At 43.4% G+C, this 17,696-nt stretch overlaps 1 protein-coding gene across 1 annotated transcript in view; it reads right to left on the reverse strand.

Moving 5' to 3' along the window:
• The window catches only part of MEIOC (meiosis specific with coiled-coil domain), a 1,038,655-nt gene that overhangs the window by 390,826 nt on the left and 630,133 nt on the right, over window positions 1–17,696 (reverse strand). The gene's annotated exons all lie outside the window — the stretch shown is intronic.

Here is a 17,696-nt window from a genome sequence, read left to right on the forward strand (position 1 = left end):
CCCGCTACATTGGGTGGGCCTTTTAAATTACTATGTGCCAGCAACAAAAGGGGTTAAAGGCCGTCCCTCAGGTGGCCTGACTATCTGGGTACGGCAAGCACTGGGTATTAATATCCAGGAACTATCTTCCAATAGTATTGATATTCAAGCAGTGAGATTATCTATGGCATTATTAGGCAAAGCCGACATTTATAACATCTATGTGAGGGGTTCAAGAGGGGGCAGGTCTCAAGTTTTAGCGACTTTAGGGGACCTCCTCGAACTACATTTACTAGATAGTTATATAATTGTAGAGGGTGATTTTAACTCAACATTTGACCCACTCATCTGTGATGAGGAAGATGCTAAGTGGGGAGTACCAAAACTGGAGCTTGCCCCAATAAAGAAATGGTCTGAGGTGGCTATCCAAATAAATTCTATGTGTTTTGAGAAGGGACTGAGGGCCCTGAATGGTAGAACCTCCCTTGATAGTTTGGGGTCTAACACGTTCAGTAATGGACACAGTGCAAGTAGAACCGATTATATACTTGTGAGTCTAGAACTCTGGCACACTATTCACGACATGGAAGTGAGGGTACGACTCGAAAGCAATCATAATCCCCTTGTGTGTCTTCTAGCTGGTGGCAGACGGCAAGTCCGTCCAGTACAGAACTGGTTTTACACTCGCATGACGTTGTCCCTACCAAAGACATGAGACGACTGAAGTGGTCATCTATAGTGGAAAAACCAGGGGGCCGAGATTCGATGGCAATGGATGTTGACAATGCTATATTATTGCTGGATAGTACAGGTTGTACTCGTTCAGGTCTTGTAACTGTTACTGGGTTCCATGTTTCTTTTCTCATATGAAAGCATATTTCATCAAATCTAATAAATCCGGAAAAGTGACCAACCAGAAATCCAGTTGCTGGTATAACTCTGCCGGCAGTTAAGAGCTCTTTTAGGAAATGCAATTAGAGGTGGCGATCCAGCTGCAGTACGCGCAGCTAGGCTAGCATATAAAAAATCTATGTTGATAGGCAAACGCTCCTGGGATGAAAAAAGATGGCAGAATCTGAAGGAGGCTAGTGCCAGGAAAGACAGTAAACAATTCTGGGACATCATAAAGTGGGGCGAGGAAGATATCCCAGATCAACAACCATGTGCCACAGGAAGATTGGGTTCCACATTTTGAGCCACAATATACTTGTAGCCCACTTGAGTCAACCGGAGCAGGATTAAGTTACGTGCTTTATGAAGAAGAGGCCATTAGCATCAGGGACGTAGAGGAAGCGCTTGGAGCTGTGTAAGGTGGGAAGGCCCCGGCCAAGATGGCATTTCTGCTGATGTGTTTCACCACAATAAAGTTAGATGGGGAAAGTACATACTAATATTGGCTAATGCGATTGCACAAGGAGCCTATGTACCGACTTCGTGGAAAGGAGCTGAAATTATCCCGGTGTATAAAAAAGGCGATAAGTCTCTCCCGGGGAATTATCGACCCATCAGCCTGATTGATTCAGCACAAAAAGTAATAGGGAGACTGATTCTCAACAAAATTCAGGAGTGGGTTGATGACTCTAATATACTGTCACCGTTGCAAGCCAGTTTCCGTGCAGCCACTAGTACCATCGACCAGGTGTTCCGTTTTGTATTATTACATTGGAAAGTGGTGGTTCTGGGCAAAGGCAGTCTGTATGCTGCCTTTGTCGATCTAAAAACCGCTTTTGATCTTGTTCCCCGCTCCAGCTTGTGGGCAACTTGACATGATCTTGGCCTACCTAGCGATCTACTGACTTACGAGACAACATGAGGGCAATTATGCGAAGATAAAATGGGGCTCTCAGGGACAAGTGACTAGTTCCTTCCCTGTCGAGCGGGGGTGCACCATGGTTGTGTCATAGCGCAGACCCCGTTCACTGTGTTTATTAATAGCGTAGTTGACTTCATGTCCTGTGTGAATACTGATGCCCCGATTCTAGCTGGGTCCATAATCCTGATTTTAATGTTCTCAGACGACACGTTGATAATCTCAAAGACCCCAAGTGGGCTACAGAGAGCGCTGAAAATTTTTGAGGAATTTTGTACCAAGCGTGGTCTCGAAGTCAACGTGTCGAAAACGATATTTATGACTTTTAACCAACATAAAGTTTTTAAAGGTGGTATCACAATGAACAATCGCCCCTTGGAGCAAGTCAGGGAATTCATCTATTTGGGGGTGAATATTCAGAATGACCTCAAGTGGAGTCACCAGATTGACATGGCTACACTAAAACACAGGCAACTCTAGGGGGTTTTACGACTTGAGCATAGTAGGTCCTTCACGAAACCCATTATTCCGGGGCTTCAGGTATACAACAACAAATTGGCTAGCTCAGCATTATATGGTGTAGGGTTAAAGGGTCTAGGCAACATATCTAAACTTAGCATGTCAGAAAACAAGTTTTTACGGGTTATTACCATCCTCCCACAACGCTTGCCATTGTGTCCGTTTTTCTATGATCTTGGGAGAAACCCCCTTTCTGATATTGTAAAGCTACGTGTGGTGCTATATTGGCGTAGACTGTGGACTACGTCTGAACTGGCACCATATGCCACTGGCTTTGCAGACATAGTAAAATCTGATATCTTTCATAAAATCGGTTGGCTTCGAGGTATAAAAGACATCTTAGCCAAAATCGGTATGTTGATGCTCTGGGAGGACCCCGCCACAGCACGCTTTCCCACTAAAAAGGTCTTGAAAGCAAAGTACTGGGAAATGGTTGTACTAAAAAGTAACAGCTAGTGATTCTTCTTCAGTAACAGGAAGATTTTTGGATTTTAAAATCACCCCGAGTTTAGAACCTTATTGGGATTCTGTCACCAAACCACTGGATAGGAAGCTGTATTTCCAGCTGAGAGTAGGCTCTCTGCCCCGAGGGTCTTTTACGTCAAGGTGGAATAAGACAGGTGATAGTAGGTGTCCCAGTTGCCAAGCATGTAATGAATCAGTTGCGCAATGCTATTTGTTTGCCCTGCCTATGACGTACCACGAAGGGTCTGGTTGCGTCGTATATGTAAGAATATGGGGACGAAAAGTAGTATGGCAGCGGAAAGAATTCTATGCACTAATACCGCACCCCCTATCTCTATAACAGTTGCAAAATATCTTGGGTGGATGTGGATAATTAGGACGAAAGGCACTGCATAAAAAGTGTTTGTAAGGGTGAATTAAAAACATTTTGCAGGGCATGGGATTATATTGTCCCTGTATGAATTTTTGCATGATGTCTTTTGAACCAAGTTATCATGTGCTAGGGTCTGGCTAAAGGGTATAGTGATTCCTCCAGAATAAATAATGAATTTTTGTTATATACTAATGATATTTATAATTGTTCATATGGCCAAACAAGCTTATATTATCATTGTCAGGATTTTTAAAATATATACACAAATGTTTTTATGTGCTTTCATGACAAATTGTCGAATAAAGCTTGTTTGACTGACTGAACAGCTGCATTTCTGTGTTATGTATAGGTGCGAGTGCCTGACCAGAACAAAATAACAAGTGAATTTTTTTTTTACCTTGTTTGCTGTTCAGATTTATGAAGTAACGTGTGCAAAGCTAATGCAGCCTGTGTCGCGCACAGTTAGGCTAACATTGGAAAAACTACAATGGGCCCTGTATAGAACACGACACACTATGTTGCACATGTCACATTTTAGGACTTGCTATCGCCTATGTTTATTTGATGTAGGGAATTTCCTTCTGTCAGGTTATTGTTCAGTGCTGGTCCTGTGTCCATGTTTTCTTGTCAGAATGGCAGACCCTTCACATCTTGCGAAGAGATTTTATGCTGATGTTCATCATAATTGTATGTACTTTCTGTACCACAGATATATGGCAAAACATTACAAGATATTAAACCATCAATTGTGAGGAAAAAGGTAAGATCTGATATGATGAACTCTTCAAAGAACGTTTTCCCAAATGGAAAACTTTGTTTTTAAATACTGCACCTGTCCCTTTTAAGGACACAAGGTTGTATAAAAAAATCCGTTGCATATAAAAAAGCAAATGCAGGAAGGGTGGTCTATTCTCTGTCTCTCTCTCTTAGTGCCTGCATTTGCCACTGCCTTTTTACCCAAAGGCCGCTGGCATGATTTTAACAAGCTAAAGGCTTGACCTATTGGCCTAGCCAATAGGTCTCGCCTTTGGGACTGTTAGCCATGCACCTTTAAAGTAATTTCTGCTTAAGCACTGATTTACAACTCGTCTTTCCAACAGCATGCGGGAGGAAAGGCATAGAGAAGCCTTTAGCAAAAACAACACAATTTTAAAATATCCAGTGGCATGGAATATTATTCAGAAATGAAAGCTTTGGCTATGAAAATAAACAGGTTATAATTATGATTTTAATGTTTGCCCTCATGGGCTGTTGGACACTCATTACGTATAAAAAGTGAAGGGATTACTATGTCTTGTTCAAATAAAGAACTCTATAAGGATGCACACAAAGCCAATGTTTGCCCCCCCAAAAGTTCAACTAAGAAAATGATCAAGTCCATGAACGCATGCATGTGTTGTCATTGCTTGCACGAAGTTGAGAGCATGCGTGACTAACACAATAATGAACGTTCTGCCATTCCCAAGATACAACAGGAGTTTCTTTTCCAAGATCTGTTGTTGGCACAGCAAAGTCATTTGTGCCGTAGCACTGATTAACAACTCGCCTTTACAACGCAACGCAGAAAGGAAGACAAAACTAGAGGCAAAATGCACAGCATACCACCACTCCTGTTCAGCAAGTGCCAATTTTATGCACTCCCAGGCCACGTGCACAGAGAGGCTGCATGCAGCACTATGTTTTTCTTGTTATAATCTGGAAGCGGGTGTGACTCTGTGCTGCAGTGAACATACCATCTGTCTGCTGCGCAGAGCGCCTACTTCACCCGTTGCTTCACCCATTGAGGCGCGGGCTCCATGATTAATTAATATTAATAATGGCAGGAATGGCCTGTGAGCCTCAGTGCACACAGCAGCAAGCAATGTGACTTCCGTCTGCAAAGGGCAGCAGCGCTCCACCTCTACGGTAAAGTTTCTCTGTTTAATATGGTAGGCGAGGAAGAATTGGTTAAGTAAGGTTAGGGGAATTTGTGCCATGCACTTTCCTCTTGCCTAAAAATGAATGCATCTGTCTGTAATGCAGCTAGTGTTCCCGGAAAGCTAGGCAAATGGCTCACTCTCCCTGTGCCTAAAAATGAATGCATCATCTGTACTGCAACCAGTGCTCTTGGAAAGCTAGGCAAATCGCTCACTCTCCCCTTGCTTAAAAATAAATGCGTCCGTCTGTAATGCTACTAGTGCTCCCAGTAAGCTAAGCAAATGGCTCACTCTCCCAGTGTCTAAAAATAAATGCACAAGTCGGTACTGCAACCAGTGCCTATCGGAAAGCTAGACAAATCGCTCACTCTCTCCAAGCCTAAAAATAAATGCGTCTGTCTATAATGCAACCAGTGCTCACTGAAAGCTAAGCAAATTGATCACTCTCCCCGAGCCTAAAAATGAATGCGTCCGTCTGTAATGCACCACTTATGTAAAGCGCGCCGGTCAGGTTTGTGCTATTTACAACAGCAAAAATAAAACCAAAAAAACAAGCATGAAGGGCACCTACTATCCCCAGGTAGATTTCTCTGTCCACCATGCTACAGAGTGTTGTGGTCGACGGTAGATCAGCTGCTGCAGGGGAGAAGGGCAGGTCTGAGGCCGGCAGCAGCTGCTGAGGTGATCTCAGGAGAGGCTCAGCCCAGCAGATTACAAAGGCGTAGCCTCCTTAACCTGGCAGTGTAGGTGGGAGGAGCTGCAATAGGCAGGCTGATTTTGTCACTGGGAAAAGAGAAAGCATGGCGCTCGTGAAATGAGCAGAGTGCTGACAAGTGTTACTAAACAAGCGCGCAATAGGCAGGCTAATCTTACCACTGGGAAAAGAGAAAACACGGCGCTCGTGAAATGAGCAGCGTGCTGAGAAGTGTTATTAAACAAGCGGGCAATAGGCAGGCTGATTTTGTCACTAGGGAAAGAGAAAGCATGGCTCTTGTGAACACAATACCCGCCAACGATGTTATGAATTCCGTCACCCCATGTGCAACAAGCCTGGGAGTGGTGCGTAAGTGCGCTGTCTTCACTTTTAAGCACTGCGCTCGTGCTTGTGGCGCACTGCTGCTTGCTACTGCAAGGTGGATGCCGCCACAAGCACGAGTGAAGTGCTTGAAAAGTGAAGACCGATGGCTAAAGGCCCTACTAGAGCAGCGAATGCGCGCTGCCTAGGCGAGACCTAAAAAGGAAAGCTACCGCCTGGGGACAGCTTCCCCATCGTGAATCAGTTACCACACCAACTGTGGTGTTGGTAACGGATCAATGATGTGCTACTGTAATTCCAGTCACATCGGTGTATAAACACTTTATTTAGATATATAAAAACATATCTTTAAAAGATTCTTCCAGCACATTAATACAATCTTACAGCTTAAAAGAGATTAAGAAAAGAAGAAAATAAAAACAAAATAAAATGTGGCCTTCTTATCAGTGCTTACTGCAGCGTGTCAATTTAGAAATTAGCACTCCCGGACAATGCAGATGGGGTTAAAGTACATATTATTCGGCACAGTGGCCCAATTTTTCTAAAAGACTATAAACATGCTGAACGAATTTGGCCAATTTTATATTTAAAACAGTGTTCTCTAAGGACAGAGCAGCAATAATGGTGTGTCTGCAAGTCCGAACTCCCAGCCTGTTCCATTCTGGGCTGAGTAGTGGTCTGCGTTGGAGAATAAAGAAAGGGCATGTACAAAGCACGTGCAAAAAAGTTTTGTTTGCTGACCCACACCCTCTGCACGTTTGATCAACCCTTTTTTGACGCCATACAGGGAGATTTTGAAGGAAGCGCCAGTCTCCCAGTCTTAGGGCGATCAGGCATCGCTTTAGATGATAAGAGAATGTTATCGAAAGGTAATTAGCCGGGAATAGTCGTTTATAGGTGTTGGCTACTGCCCAAGCATGGCTACGTTTCACAAGGAGAGCTTTGTCCATAATCAAGGATTTCAGTCTTATAACTTTTTTTATTGTATTTTTGAAGGCAGTCTGGCTTGGGTTAAGGGCCCAAAGATCCTCAGCAGACATTTGTTGGATGTAGTCATTTAGGAGGCGGCCAAATGATCCCCCCGGATTGCTCACACTGATTTCGTTCCAGACCAGGAGTTCCAGGGTGCCAGCTTCTGCCTGTCTTAGTTTGTGGATCAGGTTAAGATATGAGCCAACGTTAGAGGATTCATAGTTAGTTAAGCCCAACTCTAGTCTGACCTGTGCTGGCGAGGAGGAACTCGGCAGGTGAAGCAATTTCTTATAGAGTTTGGTTGTCAGTTTATTTAAGGAATTATTCATTTTTCCCTTAAAGATCTCTATGCCATACGAAAGTGTGGGCCCGATCTTTGCTCTAAGCACTTCCAGTAAAGGCAAAACCATGGGGCCTGAGAGTCTCCTCGATAGCTTAGCCAAGGATACCATTAACGCTATAGCCTTGGCTGCAATCACAGTACTCTGTTTGGTGAAACTGCCCCTGGAGTCCAAATGGACCCCTAAGTATTTGTACGATTGGCCGATTGAGATGCTTTCTTTGTTTATTGTCCAGCCTCCACCGCTGTAGCGTTTTTTGCCAAACGGAACAACCATAGTTTTTTTCATGTTAATTTCTAACTGGTTGTTGACCGTGTATTGCATTAAGGCGTCCAGGAGTCTCTGTTGCCCCACTCTGGTGAGACTGAACAGTGCCAGGTCGTCGGCATATAAGAGATTGCATAATGACGTGCCTCCTACTTTTGGTGGATGGCTAATTACTTTCTCTAGAGAGCTTGATAGGTCAGAAATGAATAGATTGAAGAGAAGGGGAGCCAGCACGCATCCCTGTTTAACACCACGAAAGGTCCAGATTTTCCGGGAGAGATGCGCGCCAGACCCTAACTTCACTCGAACCCATGTGTTGGAATACAGCAGGATGATGGGATTCAGGATATTGTCTGGGATTCCCCACTGCCTCAGTTTTTGCCACAGAGCAGCCCTAGGCACCCTGTCAAATGCTGCTTTGAAGTCGACAAAGCAGCAAAAAATCGACCTGGAATTTGTAAGGGCTTTGTCAATGATGGTGGAGATTGCCAATAAGTTTGTCATTGTTCCTGATTTGGCAACGAACCCTGTCTGATTTAAAGGAATCAGATTTGTGTCCTTTGCCCATTGTCTGAGATCCTCCAAAATGAGGCCTGCAAAGTGCTTTGCCTCTATATCCAGCAAGGCAATTAATCTGTAGTTGTTCGGGTTGCCTCGTGCTTCGGCTTTATAGATGGGATGGATAATAGCACCTCTCCAAGAATCCGGAATGGTTTGATAGCTCAGGGTGTAATTAAAGAGATTTGATAGCACCTTGGACCAGAAAGGGACGTCGGACTTGAATAGCCTTTGCGGCAGGCCATTCGGGCCTGGTGCTACGTCTTGTCTCCCTTTCGTCAGTGCTTTGACTACTCTTTCTTCAGACAATTCCTCGGGTGAGGAAGGCCCCTGCATTTGGTCGGGTGGAAGGTTCGATGTTATGCCCGTGCCAATGTCAGAAACCCATGTTAATCCAGGGCGGTCAGGGTTATCTTGTGCCTGGAAATGCTCTGTTAAGTACGAGATCCAGTCTGCTTCCTGGATGTTCGCTGATCCAAAGGATGTTATGTTTCGATCGATGTTGTTGACAAGTGACCAAAATGTCTTTGAGTTCTGTTGCTTGCTTTCCCATACCAGTTTAACCCAGAATTGAGATTCCTGGGCCTTTTTCTCTTGGGTAACTGCCCTCCTAAATGCCTTTTGGGCATGACGGTATGTAACGAGGAAGCTGCTGTTCTCTGGGAATTTTAAAAGCAACCTCAGTGCGTTGTTTCTCGTTCTTTTTAATGTTTTTATCATGGGGAGGGCTGTTGCTCCTACTGGTGGTGTACGGTTTGGGCCATGCCTTGTCACTGGATAAATTCTGAACAAATGTACGCATAACTGCGACCATATTGCTGTTGGGGAAGCCATTTGGTCTAGAGCACACATGATAAAATCCTTGCTTGTTTTTAAGATGCACTGACAGTTAGACTCACTCCATTTCAGGCGTTTTAAGTTATCGGAATATATTCCTTTGTATGTAAATGGTGCTTTTTTATGGAGAGCTGAATTTGTGGCAAAGGAAATGACCAATGGCCTGTGGTCGCTTTCGAGCCTTGGCAGGACGGAGAAGATAGCCAGATTGGACAGGAATTCCGAATTACAAATAGTGAAGTCCAGGTAGGATTTTGTTCTTCCATTTGACCAGGTCCAGTTTGGGGGGGAATCGCTTGCTGATCTTCCATTCACCACCAGGTACCCTGCGTTGTAAAGTCTCAACACAGTGACCTCGTCCTAATATATTGGAAGCTTGCACAGGGGGTTTAGATTGGGGGACAGCCTCAATAATGCTGGTCAGGTTGGGTCCTTCTGAGTCTGCTATGTTCCCCTGGAAAAGGTTCGTGTTAAAGTCCACTTTGATGATGCGGTCCGAGTTAGGATATTCTGTGGCTATATCGTTCATTATTTCGCAGAATCTGGCCAGGTGGTCTTTTTTTGTGCGGGTGTTAGGATTAATATACACATTTATAAGTAAGAGCAATCGCTGTCTGCTCCGTAGATTAATTTTGACCCCCAGTAGCCAGTCTTCTTTCAGGTTAAGTTGACTGAATTCGCCTTTTAGATTATTGGATATGTATGTGGACAGCCCGCCTTTAGGGTGGCCGAAGCGGCTGTCCCTCAGTGCCTGTTTCCGATATTCAATAAATCCTTCAATAGGGCGGCCCTCAAGTTCCCAAGTTTCCTGCAGGGCAATTGCCACATGTTCCCCCAGGAAAGACTAGTGTCTTCATTTAAGGTTTTTTGATGTAGGCCGCAGATGTTCCATGAGCACAGTGAAAAAAGTGGATCCCCCTTGCTGCTGACCACACTGTGCTGTTGTATCCCTGACGGAAGGAGTGATTTTAATGGATTGTATGTTTTTGCTGGTGAACCTGTCGCAGATGGTCAGTTTCTGCTTTTTGTGGCCAAAACTGCTGGCAGCCATCCCCAGGCATGGTCTGGTTCATTGTTTCTCACCTCTGTTTCAGGGCATTTAAGTTCTATATCCGACCCTGAGGCCTTTTTTAGAACAGAGAACGGCCTCCCATGCTCTGTATTTTTGGTGAAGGCCAATACCACAGTCACATACCACTGATACATTCCTTTCCAAATCGCAAATAGGCGGGGGAGTTCCTTTTCAAACCCAATTCTAACTGCGATTCAAGTCGCAAAAGCCCTCTTAGCAGTTCGAAATTCTTTTCGAATTGGCAAAGGGCAAAAGCCCTCTTAGCAGTTGGAAACTCTTTTCGAATTGGCAAAGGGGCTTTTGCGCAGTGTAAAAGTTAATTTTGCGGTTGCACACCCTCTATGTGAATTCCATGTTTTGTTACCGCAAAAAGGCTTGGTATATTGGCCCCCTATCTTCTCCAGTGTTTCATAAATTCCATGCGTTTGAATTACGACTAGAAAGCAGTGAACAATTATTATGTAGTGGAAGGCAAGAATGTGACTCGCCTCACATAAAAAGGTACTTAGCTCAGCTAGTTCTACACTCGTCGCATATCAACTGTATGCTCAGCAAGCAATGCTTTGTGAAGGTTTGAGTAAACTGCCAAACTACAGGTTAGTGAAGTAAGTAAATAGAATGCCAGGAATCAGAGCTGCAGTATGTTAGACTAATCCATGGTTACTCGCAAACATATTCCCAGGGGCCAAAAACTTTGGTCAGTGATGTGACCGAGGGCCACATTAATACCAGTGGGGCGGCGATCGGGGGAAAATTAGTAGTAAGGTGGGCGTAGAGGGAGCAACACATACATTTAGTGGCTATTTAGAACAATGTAAAACCAGAAAACCTAGGATTAATCCAAGCTTCTCCAAATGACCAAATTATATCATCCCAGATAACTGTTTCATTTCACGCTTCCTCCTTTGTCTTTATTATCACCTATAAGAGGATCCCGAAATACATGACTTCAGGAAGTGTGCTGTACAAAACCTTCTCAAGTGTTGGATTTATTAAACTATAATGTTGTTTATGTAAAATAGGAGCCCAGGACACCCAAAGAGTGTGCATTACTACTGACTAGCCTCTGTAGTTCATTATTACCATTGTTGTCAGGGTAAGGACAATAATTAATGTTGCTAAATTCATGTTTGAAAACTATCCCTTTTAAATGAATACTTAACAATGCACAATTATAATTTGATGTACAGAGGTAAAAAGATTCTGCATGATAAATACACTTTTCGAATTGTAAAGAGACTTTATCATATTTTATACTTTAGCTGCAAGGGGTCTTTAAAATAGAGGTGTTCCTAAAGTTAAGTGGTGCAGAACTCCCTTGTTGCGTCCTTTCTTTAACGCCATTTAAGCATTAAATAAATGCTTGCCTGTGTATTTAACGTCTTTTTATTGTTAATGCTGAATCTAGAAAACAGCAGCCGAGTAATGCTGTTCATCAGGGTAAATATCTATTTGTTTGCTTGGTTAGGTAAAACCTTTGCAATGATGCACATACACAAATATACCGTACAGATTAGGGATTGTACCATTGGTGGGAATTCAATAACGTGTGTTTCCCTGTATACATTACATATTGAAAATAGTAACTAAAAACAGGCGTTTTTGGTTTTCTACAAGCAATATTTTCCACCCCCCTGTGCAGGGGATCGATCCCTGCCTTTATTTTATGATTTAAAAGTATGAAATACTGTGCTCCAATCGACTGCTCGCCCAGTCAGTTGAGATTATTAGGATTGTGCAAATTCCGCGGTTCTGTACAAAGCTAATGCAAGTATAATTATAAATTACTATAGCTCAGTGCGTTTTTATGTAATTCAAGTACAAATGTAACCACTCCAAAGAGTTATATGTTAAATTGTTATAAAATAATTCAGTTCGTAAGCTTATGAAATCTTTTAAACCAATGCTGATCCGCTACTGCCAGATTGTTCCTGTGTGGTTTGCGGTAGTGCAATCTGATGATTCTGAGTCCTTTCAGTGGATCTATAATTTTTAGTCTTGTGTTCTACTATACTCAGGAACTTCACCATGTGGCAGCTCAATTGTACATCCTCGCCAGAGAAGCATGCAGTTAGGTTAAAAAGTGGCCACAGTAATTCTCTCCGTTCGTGCAGTAGTTCCTTGCATATGCATAGCAGGTGGACAATGTCCTCTCTCTCTCTTCCCAGCTCAATCTGCAGTCTAATGATGACAAAGGGTGCTTCCACGGTGGGAGATTTCGTAAATATTTCTCCTTTTTGGAGAAACCTGTGCCTAAGTAGGGTTGAGGGATTGCCTTTGTGTAGCTTTGCAGTTTGAACCGTCCAGTGCTGTTTTGTCCTCCAGCAAGAAGGCTCTTTTGAGCATTTTGTTCACCACTTTTTTTTAAAGCTTTTGTGAGTCCCTTAGGTCTCCCAGAGGCCTTGCAACCCGAGCTGTCCTAGAGAGTCTTCCAGGTAAATCCTGGCAGCACTCTTCTCCTTAAATAAAAGTTCTTCCATAGGAGGGCATTCAATGTCCGGGGTTCCCCTCTTTAGGTTTTGTGCCAGCATTTGACGTATGTTCTGTGCGAGCTAGCCCTTGCCTGTGGATGCCAAATTCGAGTCTTAATTGAGCTGGAGATGTATATATAGGCAGATTAAATATCATTCGGCGTGCTTGGGTTTGGTACTGTCTAATATGGTCGTGTCTCTCCCTCTCATGGCCTCACTTCCGTATCGCCTGCATCATTTGGATCAGCGGAAGAGGATGTTTTTTTGATTTTTCAATGCCACTGCAATCGCTACGCCTTTTCTTTTTATACTCTACTTTTGTGCAGCGAAGGTTTCTTTGCTGTTTATGGTTATTCCCAGATATTTGTATTCTTGGATGACATTTAGCTGTTGCTTCGCTAAGTGCCAATGATAGGCTCCCTTTGTTTCCTGTCGATTCATACTCATAACTTTAGATTTACCCAGGTTTATACTAAGTCGATTCTCCTCTGAGTACCCTTGTGATGCTTCTATTAGGCTTTGAAGGCCAACTGGAGTGTGGCTTAAGAGTATTAGATAATCCGCATAGAATAGGTTCAAGAGGGCATGTCCTGCCATATTTGGGGAATGAGTGTTACACTTATCTAATCCTGGTGACAGATAGGCCATGAAGAGGTTGAACAGTGTTGGTGCTAATACACAGTCCTGTTTCATCCCCATTGTGGTTGGAATCTTCCTTGTCAAGTTATTTCCATCCCGAACCTTTACTTGTACCCACGTATCTGAGTGCAGGAGGATTAGTTGCCTCAAAGGAAGAGGTGGAATATTCAATTTAGTAAGTTTACTTCATAGAATGTTCCAGTCGATGCGATCAAATCCTGTACTGTAGTTGATGAAGGATACATACAGTGGCTGTTTAGCCTCTGTACTAGTGTCAATCAGCATGGAGAGGATTAAGATGTTGCTAGTGGTCCCCATTTGTTTGCAAAAGCCCATTGGTTCAAATGGATAATTGTGATTTCTTTTACCTAGTTTGCCAGTTTGTTCAATATTAAGCCTGCATAATAATTAGCATCACTATCTATCAGGGCTGCCTGCCTATAATTTTTAGACTAGTTACTATCTCCCTTGTTGTAAATTGGAGGGATGATTGAAACCCTTCATGAAGCTGGTATTAACCCTGTTTGGAGAATTCGTTCATACATGGGTTTCAGTACTTCTGCCCAGTAGTCCCGATCTGATTTAAACAGGATTGGAGGAATACAGTTAGGTCCCAGTGCACCCTCTCTTCTGCCCTTGGATATTCTCTCAGAAATTTACTAAGCGGAGATTACAAAGGGAATCTGATTGATGTGTGATTCATACATTTTCACAGGCTCTTGTTGGTCTTTTTTGATGCTCAGATTGGTGTTGTCGCAAAGTTTCCTATGGAAGTGACCATTAAGGAAAGCTGTCCAGTTATTTTCGGTCAGGTGTGAGTCGATCCCCTGCGTTGTTGGGTTTAGTAGCGTGTTCATTGTGAGCTAGAATCGTGCACTGTTGTTACTCTTGATGTCAAACAATAGCTTAGCCCAAAAGCTCTCTTCTGATCTTTCAGTAGTCACCTGATCAGTCTTTTGATGTGTTGCTTTTAGTTGCCTCAGTTCCCTTTGGTTTTCTGAGATCTGCCCCCCTCTTTTGAGTTTCACACTGTTTGGTTTATTGCTTTCTTAAGCCGATTAGCAGACGCATTCTTTGAAATGGAGGGGCACCCTTGTCAAGGCTTTACTAAACCTTCCCGTCTTGGATCTTTTTTTTTTTGTGAGATTCGCCTAGTGTCTTTGTGAAACTTTCCCAGTTAACAAGTGCATCAGGTTCATCCGCTTGTTTCTCCTGCAGGAGAGTCTTCTCCGAAACTAATAACTTTTCTGGGGTCTGGGTCTCAGCCATATGTGGTTGACTGTGTAGGCGAGGCTGGACATGTTTGCAGACTGTATTCTGGGAATAACTTGCATGTGCAATTTGATCTCCTGTGGAAGGTGATCACTGTGATCTGTTACTCCTATGTGATAGTCCGCTACTTTGTATAACAATGGGAGTATACAAGGGTGTAATCAACTGTTGTGCTTGTTGTTGTATTATGAAAGGTCGCAGCTAGAGGACGATCCCGCAAGAATGGTCCATTTAGTGCCCGGAAGCTGAGATGTTCTAGAATCGCTAAAGGTTTCTATGCGAGCTTAGTTTGTCTTCCCGAGTTATTACCAGCCTGTAGGGGGATATGCCACGCCGAAGCATAATCTTCCTGTGAGTAATCATCAATCGCTGTACCCTGCAGGTACAAACTGAAAGCTCGAGTTACAAAAATATTGGAGATTCGCTCTTCTGTTAGGATTCTAGTTAATTCCTCTCCAATTTGGATAATTCACCAGGCTTTGTCCCGTGTATGTAGGCATACATTTATTAATACCGATTGGAAGGGTATGGACAGGCCCTATATTGTTAGTCTTAGGACCTGTACTGGGTTAGGCTGTGCTAGTTTAGTTGTTAGCTCGTTGGCTGTGTATATGCTTCTGATAAAGATGAAAATTGCAAGTGCTCCCTTGAGATGACCGAATTTGGAACTTTTAACCGCTGGTAAATGGTGTAGCTTAAATGCCTTAGATGAATTGGCTGGTCAAGCCAAGTCTCCTATAAGATAATGAGATCAAACATATGAAAATATTGTAGTAATTTATTTGTTGATTTATTCCCCACACCGTTTATGTTCCAGGAGCAGAGAAGCAAGATGTTTTCTTCCGTTGGTAGAGTGTTCTTGTTTGTCAGTGGTTATGACTTCAGATGGTTATTGTCCTGAATATCCAGGCCTATTCGTGTGCTGATGTGGCAATGGTTGCAAATGTCCCTGTAACTGTTGGTGCAGATTCCTCAAAACACTTGAGGGTAAGCTTCGTGCCCCCCCTTAATACAGAGTAGGAGCGAAACTTGTTGTGGTCATGGCTGGGTTCAGTGATCTTTATGCCTAGCCATTGGAGGATCTGGATATCTTGGTTTGTAGTATGGTATTAGTTTAATTGCACATGTGCTTAGCTGTTCTTGTTCATTCAGAATCCTTTTTGGCCATCCCAGTCGATGCCCAGACCGCTTTGGTTGCCTCAAACCCCAAATAGTAATTTGTCTCAACAAATTCGATTGACTCAAAGTTACAAGACCTTATGTCCTCCAGTCTTCTGATTATCGTTAAAAGTGGACTTATATTCTGGATAAAACAATGTGGTGTGTGTATCAAGTTGTGTCAGTGGCCCTCTAGAGGTTGCTGCTTATTCTGCTCTTTCTCAGATGTTGAGGATTCCCTAAGCCAGATTAGGCTATGTCTTGGTCATTACCCAGAGAAGATCCTGGTTCTTGCTGGGAGAGTGGTTCCTCCCTGGGGTTTGTCCTTTGGTTTTGTATTTGCGCTTGTTGCTTCTTGCAAGGGTTCACCCCACCTGTTTACAGGTCTCATCTGGGGATATTTGACTGTGTTGCACTTGTGTTGCTGTGGTGATTGAGATATTCCTTAATTCTCCCTGTGGTCAATCAGCTAAAATTCGGTTAGTTGAGCCACTGATAAAGTATGCCGCTATATAGATCTTCTTTTTCTGTCACTTCCTTTTCTGCTTTCTTCATGTCTGGCGGGGCAACTAACCGGTCATTTTCCAGTGTTACCTGTGTTGATCTACTTGTTACTGCAGGCTCCCCAGTTTGGAGGATCGTTTGCTCTTGATATTGTTGACATCCTTGGTGTGTTATGTCATTAGTTTCTCCCCTCATTAAGAGGTTCTCGTCCTGACCTGCTCCTGATTGTAAGTTGGAGCTGCCCTCATTGTTCTCACAGTTCTCTTGATGAAGGGGTTGGCTTGCCTTTCGATGCGAGTCGGTCAGAATTCCTGCTGGCATCATGGCTGGGAGAGTTGGTAGTTTATCTACAATTGCTACACAGGTACAGCTTTTCTGCGCAAGCTACATCTCCTTTTGTGCCTGCCCAATCAGACTATTGAGGTCGGCCAATTTGATGTCAAAGTTTGAGAAGTATATAAACAATGAGTTTAAGACTGATAGTTGTATGTCCATTTTATCAGATTGATGTTGTAATGCATGGTGTTAAGTAGTGATGCCCATATATTGTCCATCCCTTTCATTCTGTCTTGTTAAATATTGGTTTCAGGCGTCCTGTTGGTTTTATTCTAACATGCATCCGGTGGTTGCGAAGTATAAGAGGCTACCAACTCTTCACATTTGTGCGTGTTAAGGTAGGATATGTCTAGATTGGGTTCATGGGAACTGGCTAACTTTTGTGTTAAGTTCGTGCATGAGAATATTTTTTGTATGGTGTCCTCTGGAGACTGGGACTGTGTTGTTACCAGAAGTGATTTTCCAGTTTTTCCTCCCTTGACGTTGGTTCTACCTGAGGGTGAGAGGAGGCCGAATCCTTTGGCGGTTTGCTCAAGCCAAAGTCCTCCATTTTGGTGGGATCATTTTGGCTAGTATTGGTTCTGGCATTGGTGATGTTGCTGGGTAAGCTGGTAATGCTTTGGGCTCAAGCTCAGGCGCGGAGTTTATTTCTGTCACGAGTACTCGTGTGTTACTTTTCCTTGTTGTCTTTGTGATCCATGTGTTTATGATTGGCAAAGCTTGAAGGACGGCTGTGTACAACCCTTCCTCTGTGCACGTCACTATTATATTGTACTCCCCCCTGTGTTCCTTGGTCAGAGGTCATAAAGAACAAGTTACTTACCTTCGGTAATGCTTTTTCTGGTAGATACAGTATCTGCCTGTGGATTCCTCACCTTGTGAATATCCCCCTGCGTCAGCAGCATTCGGAAATTCTTTTTGCAGCTTTGCGCCAACGTGGTCCGAAGTCACAGAGGCACGGCATTGCGCGCGACTCCGCTGATGTCACCGACAGCATAATAGGCTCACGCCGGCGTGAAGACATCAGTTCCGCCCTTTATTCCGTGCCTTCGAGGCACACTGACGGACCAATGACAGTAAAGATATACACAGTATACACAATACACAAATATCAAGGTAACACACACAGTGTGAAACACATGCAAATAAACATTTGTAATAAACAATTCCT

Source organism: Lissotriton vulgaris, chromosome 5, assembly GCF_964263255.1.
Source record: "Lissotriton vulgaris chromosome 5, aLisVul1.2, whole genome shotgun sequence".
NCBI lineage: Eukaryota > Metazoa > Chordata > Amphibia > Caudata > Salamandridae > Lissotriton > Lissotriton vulgaris.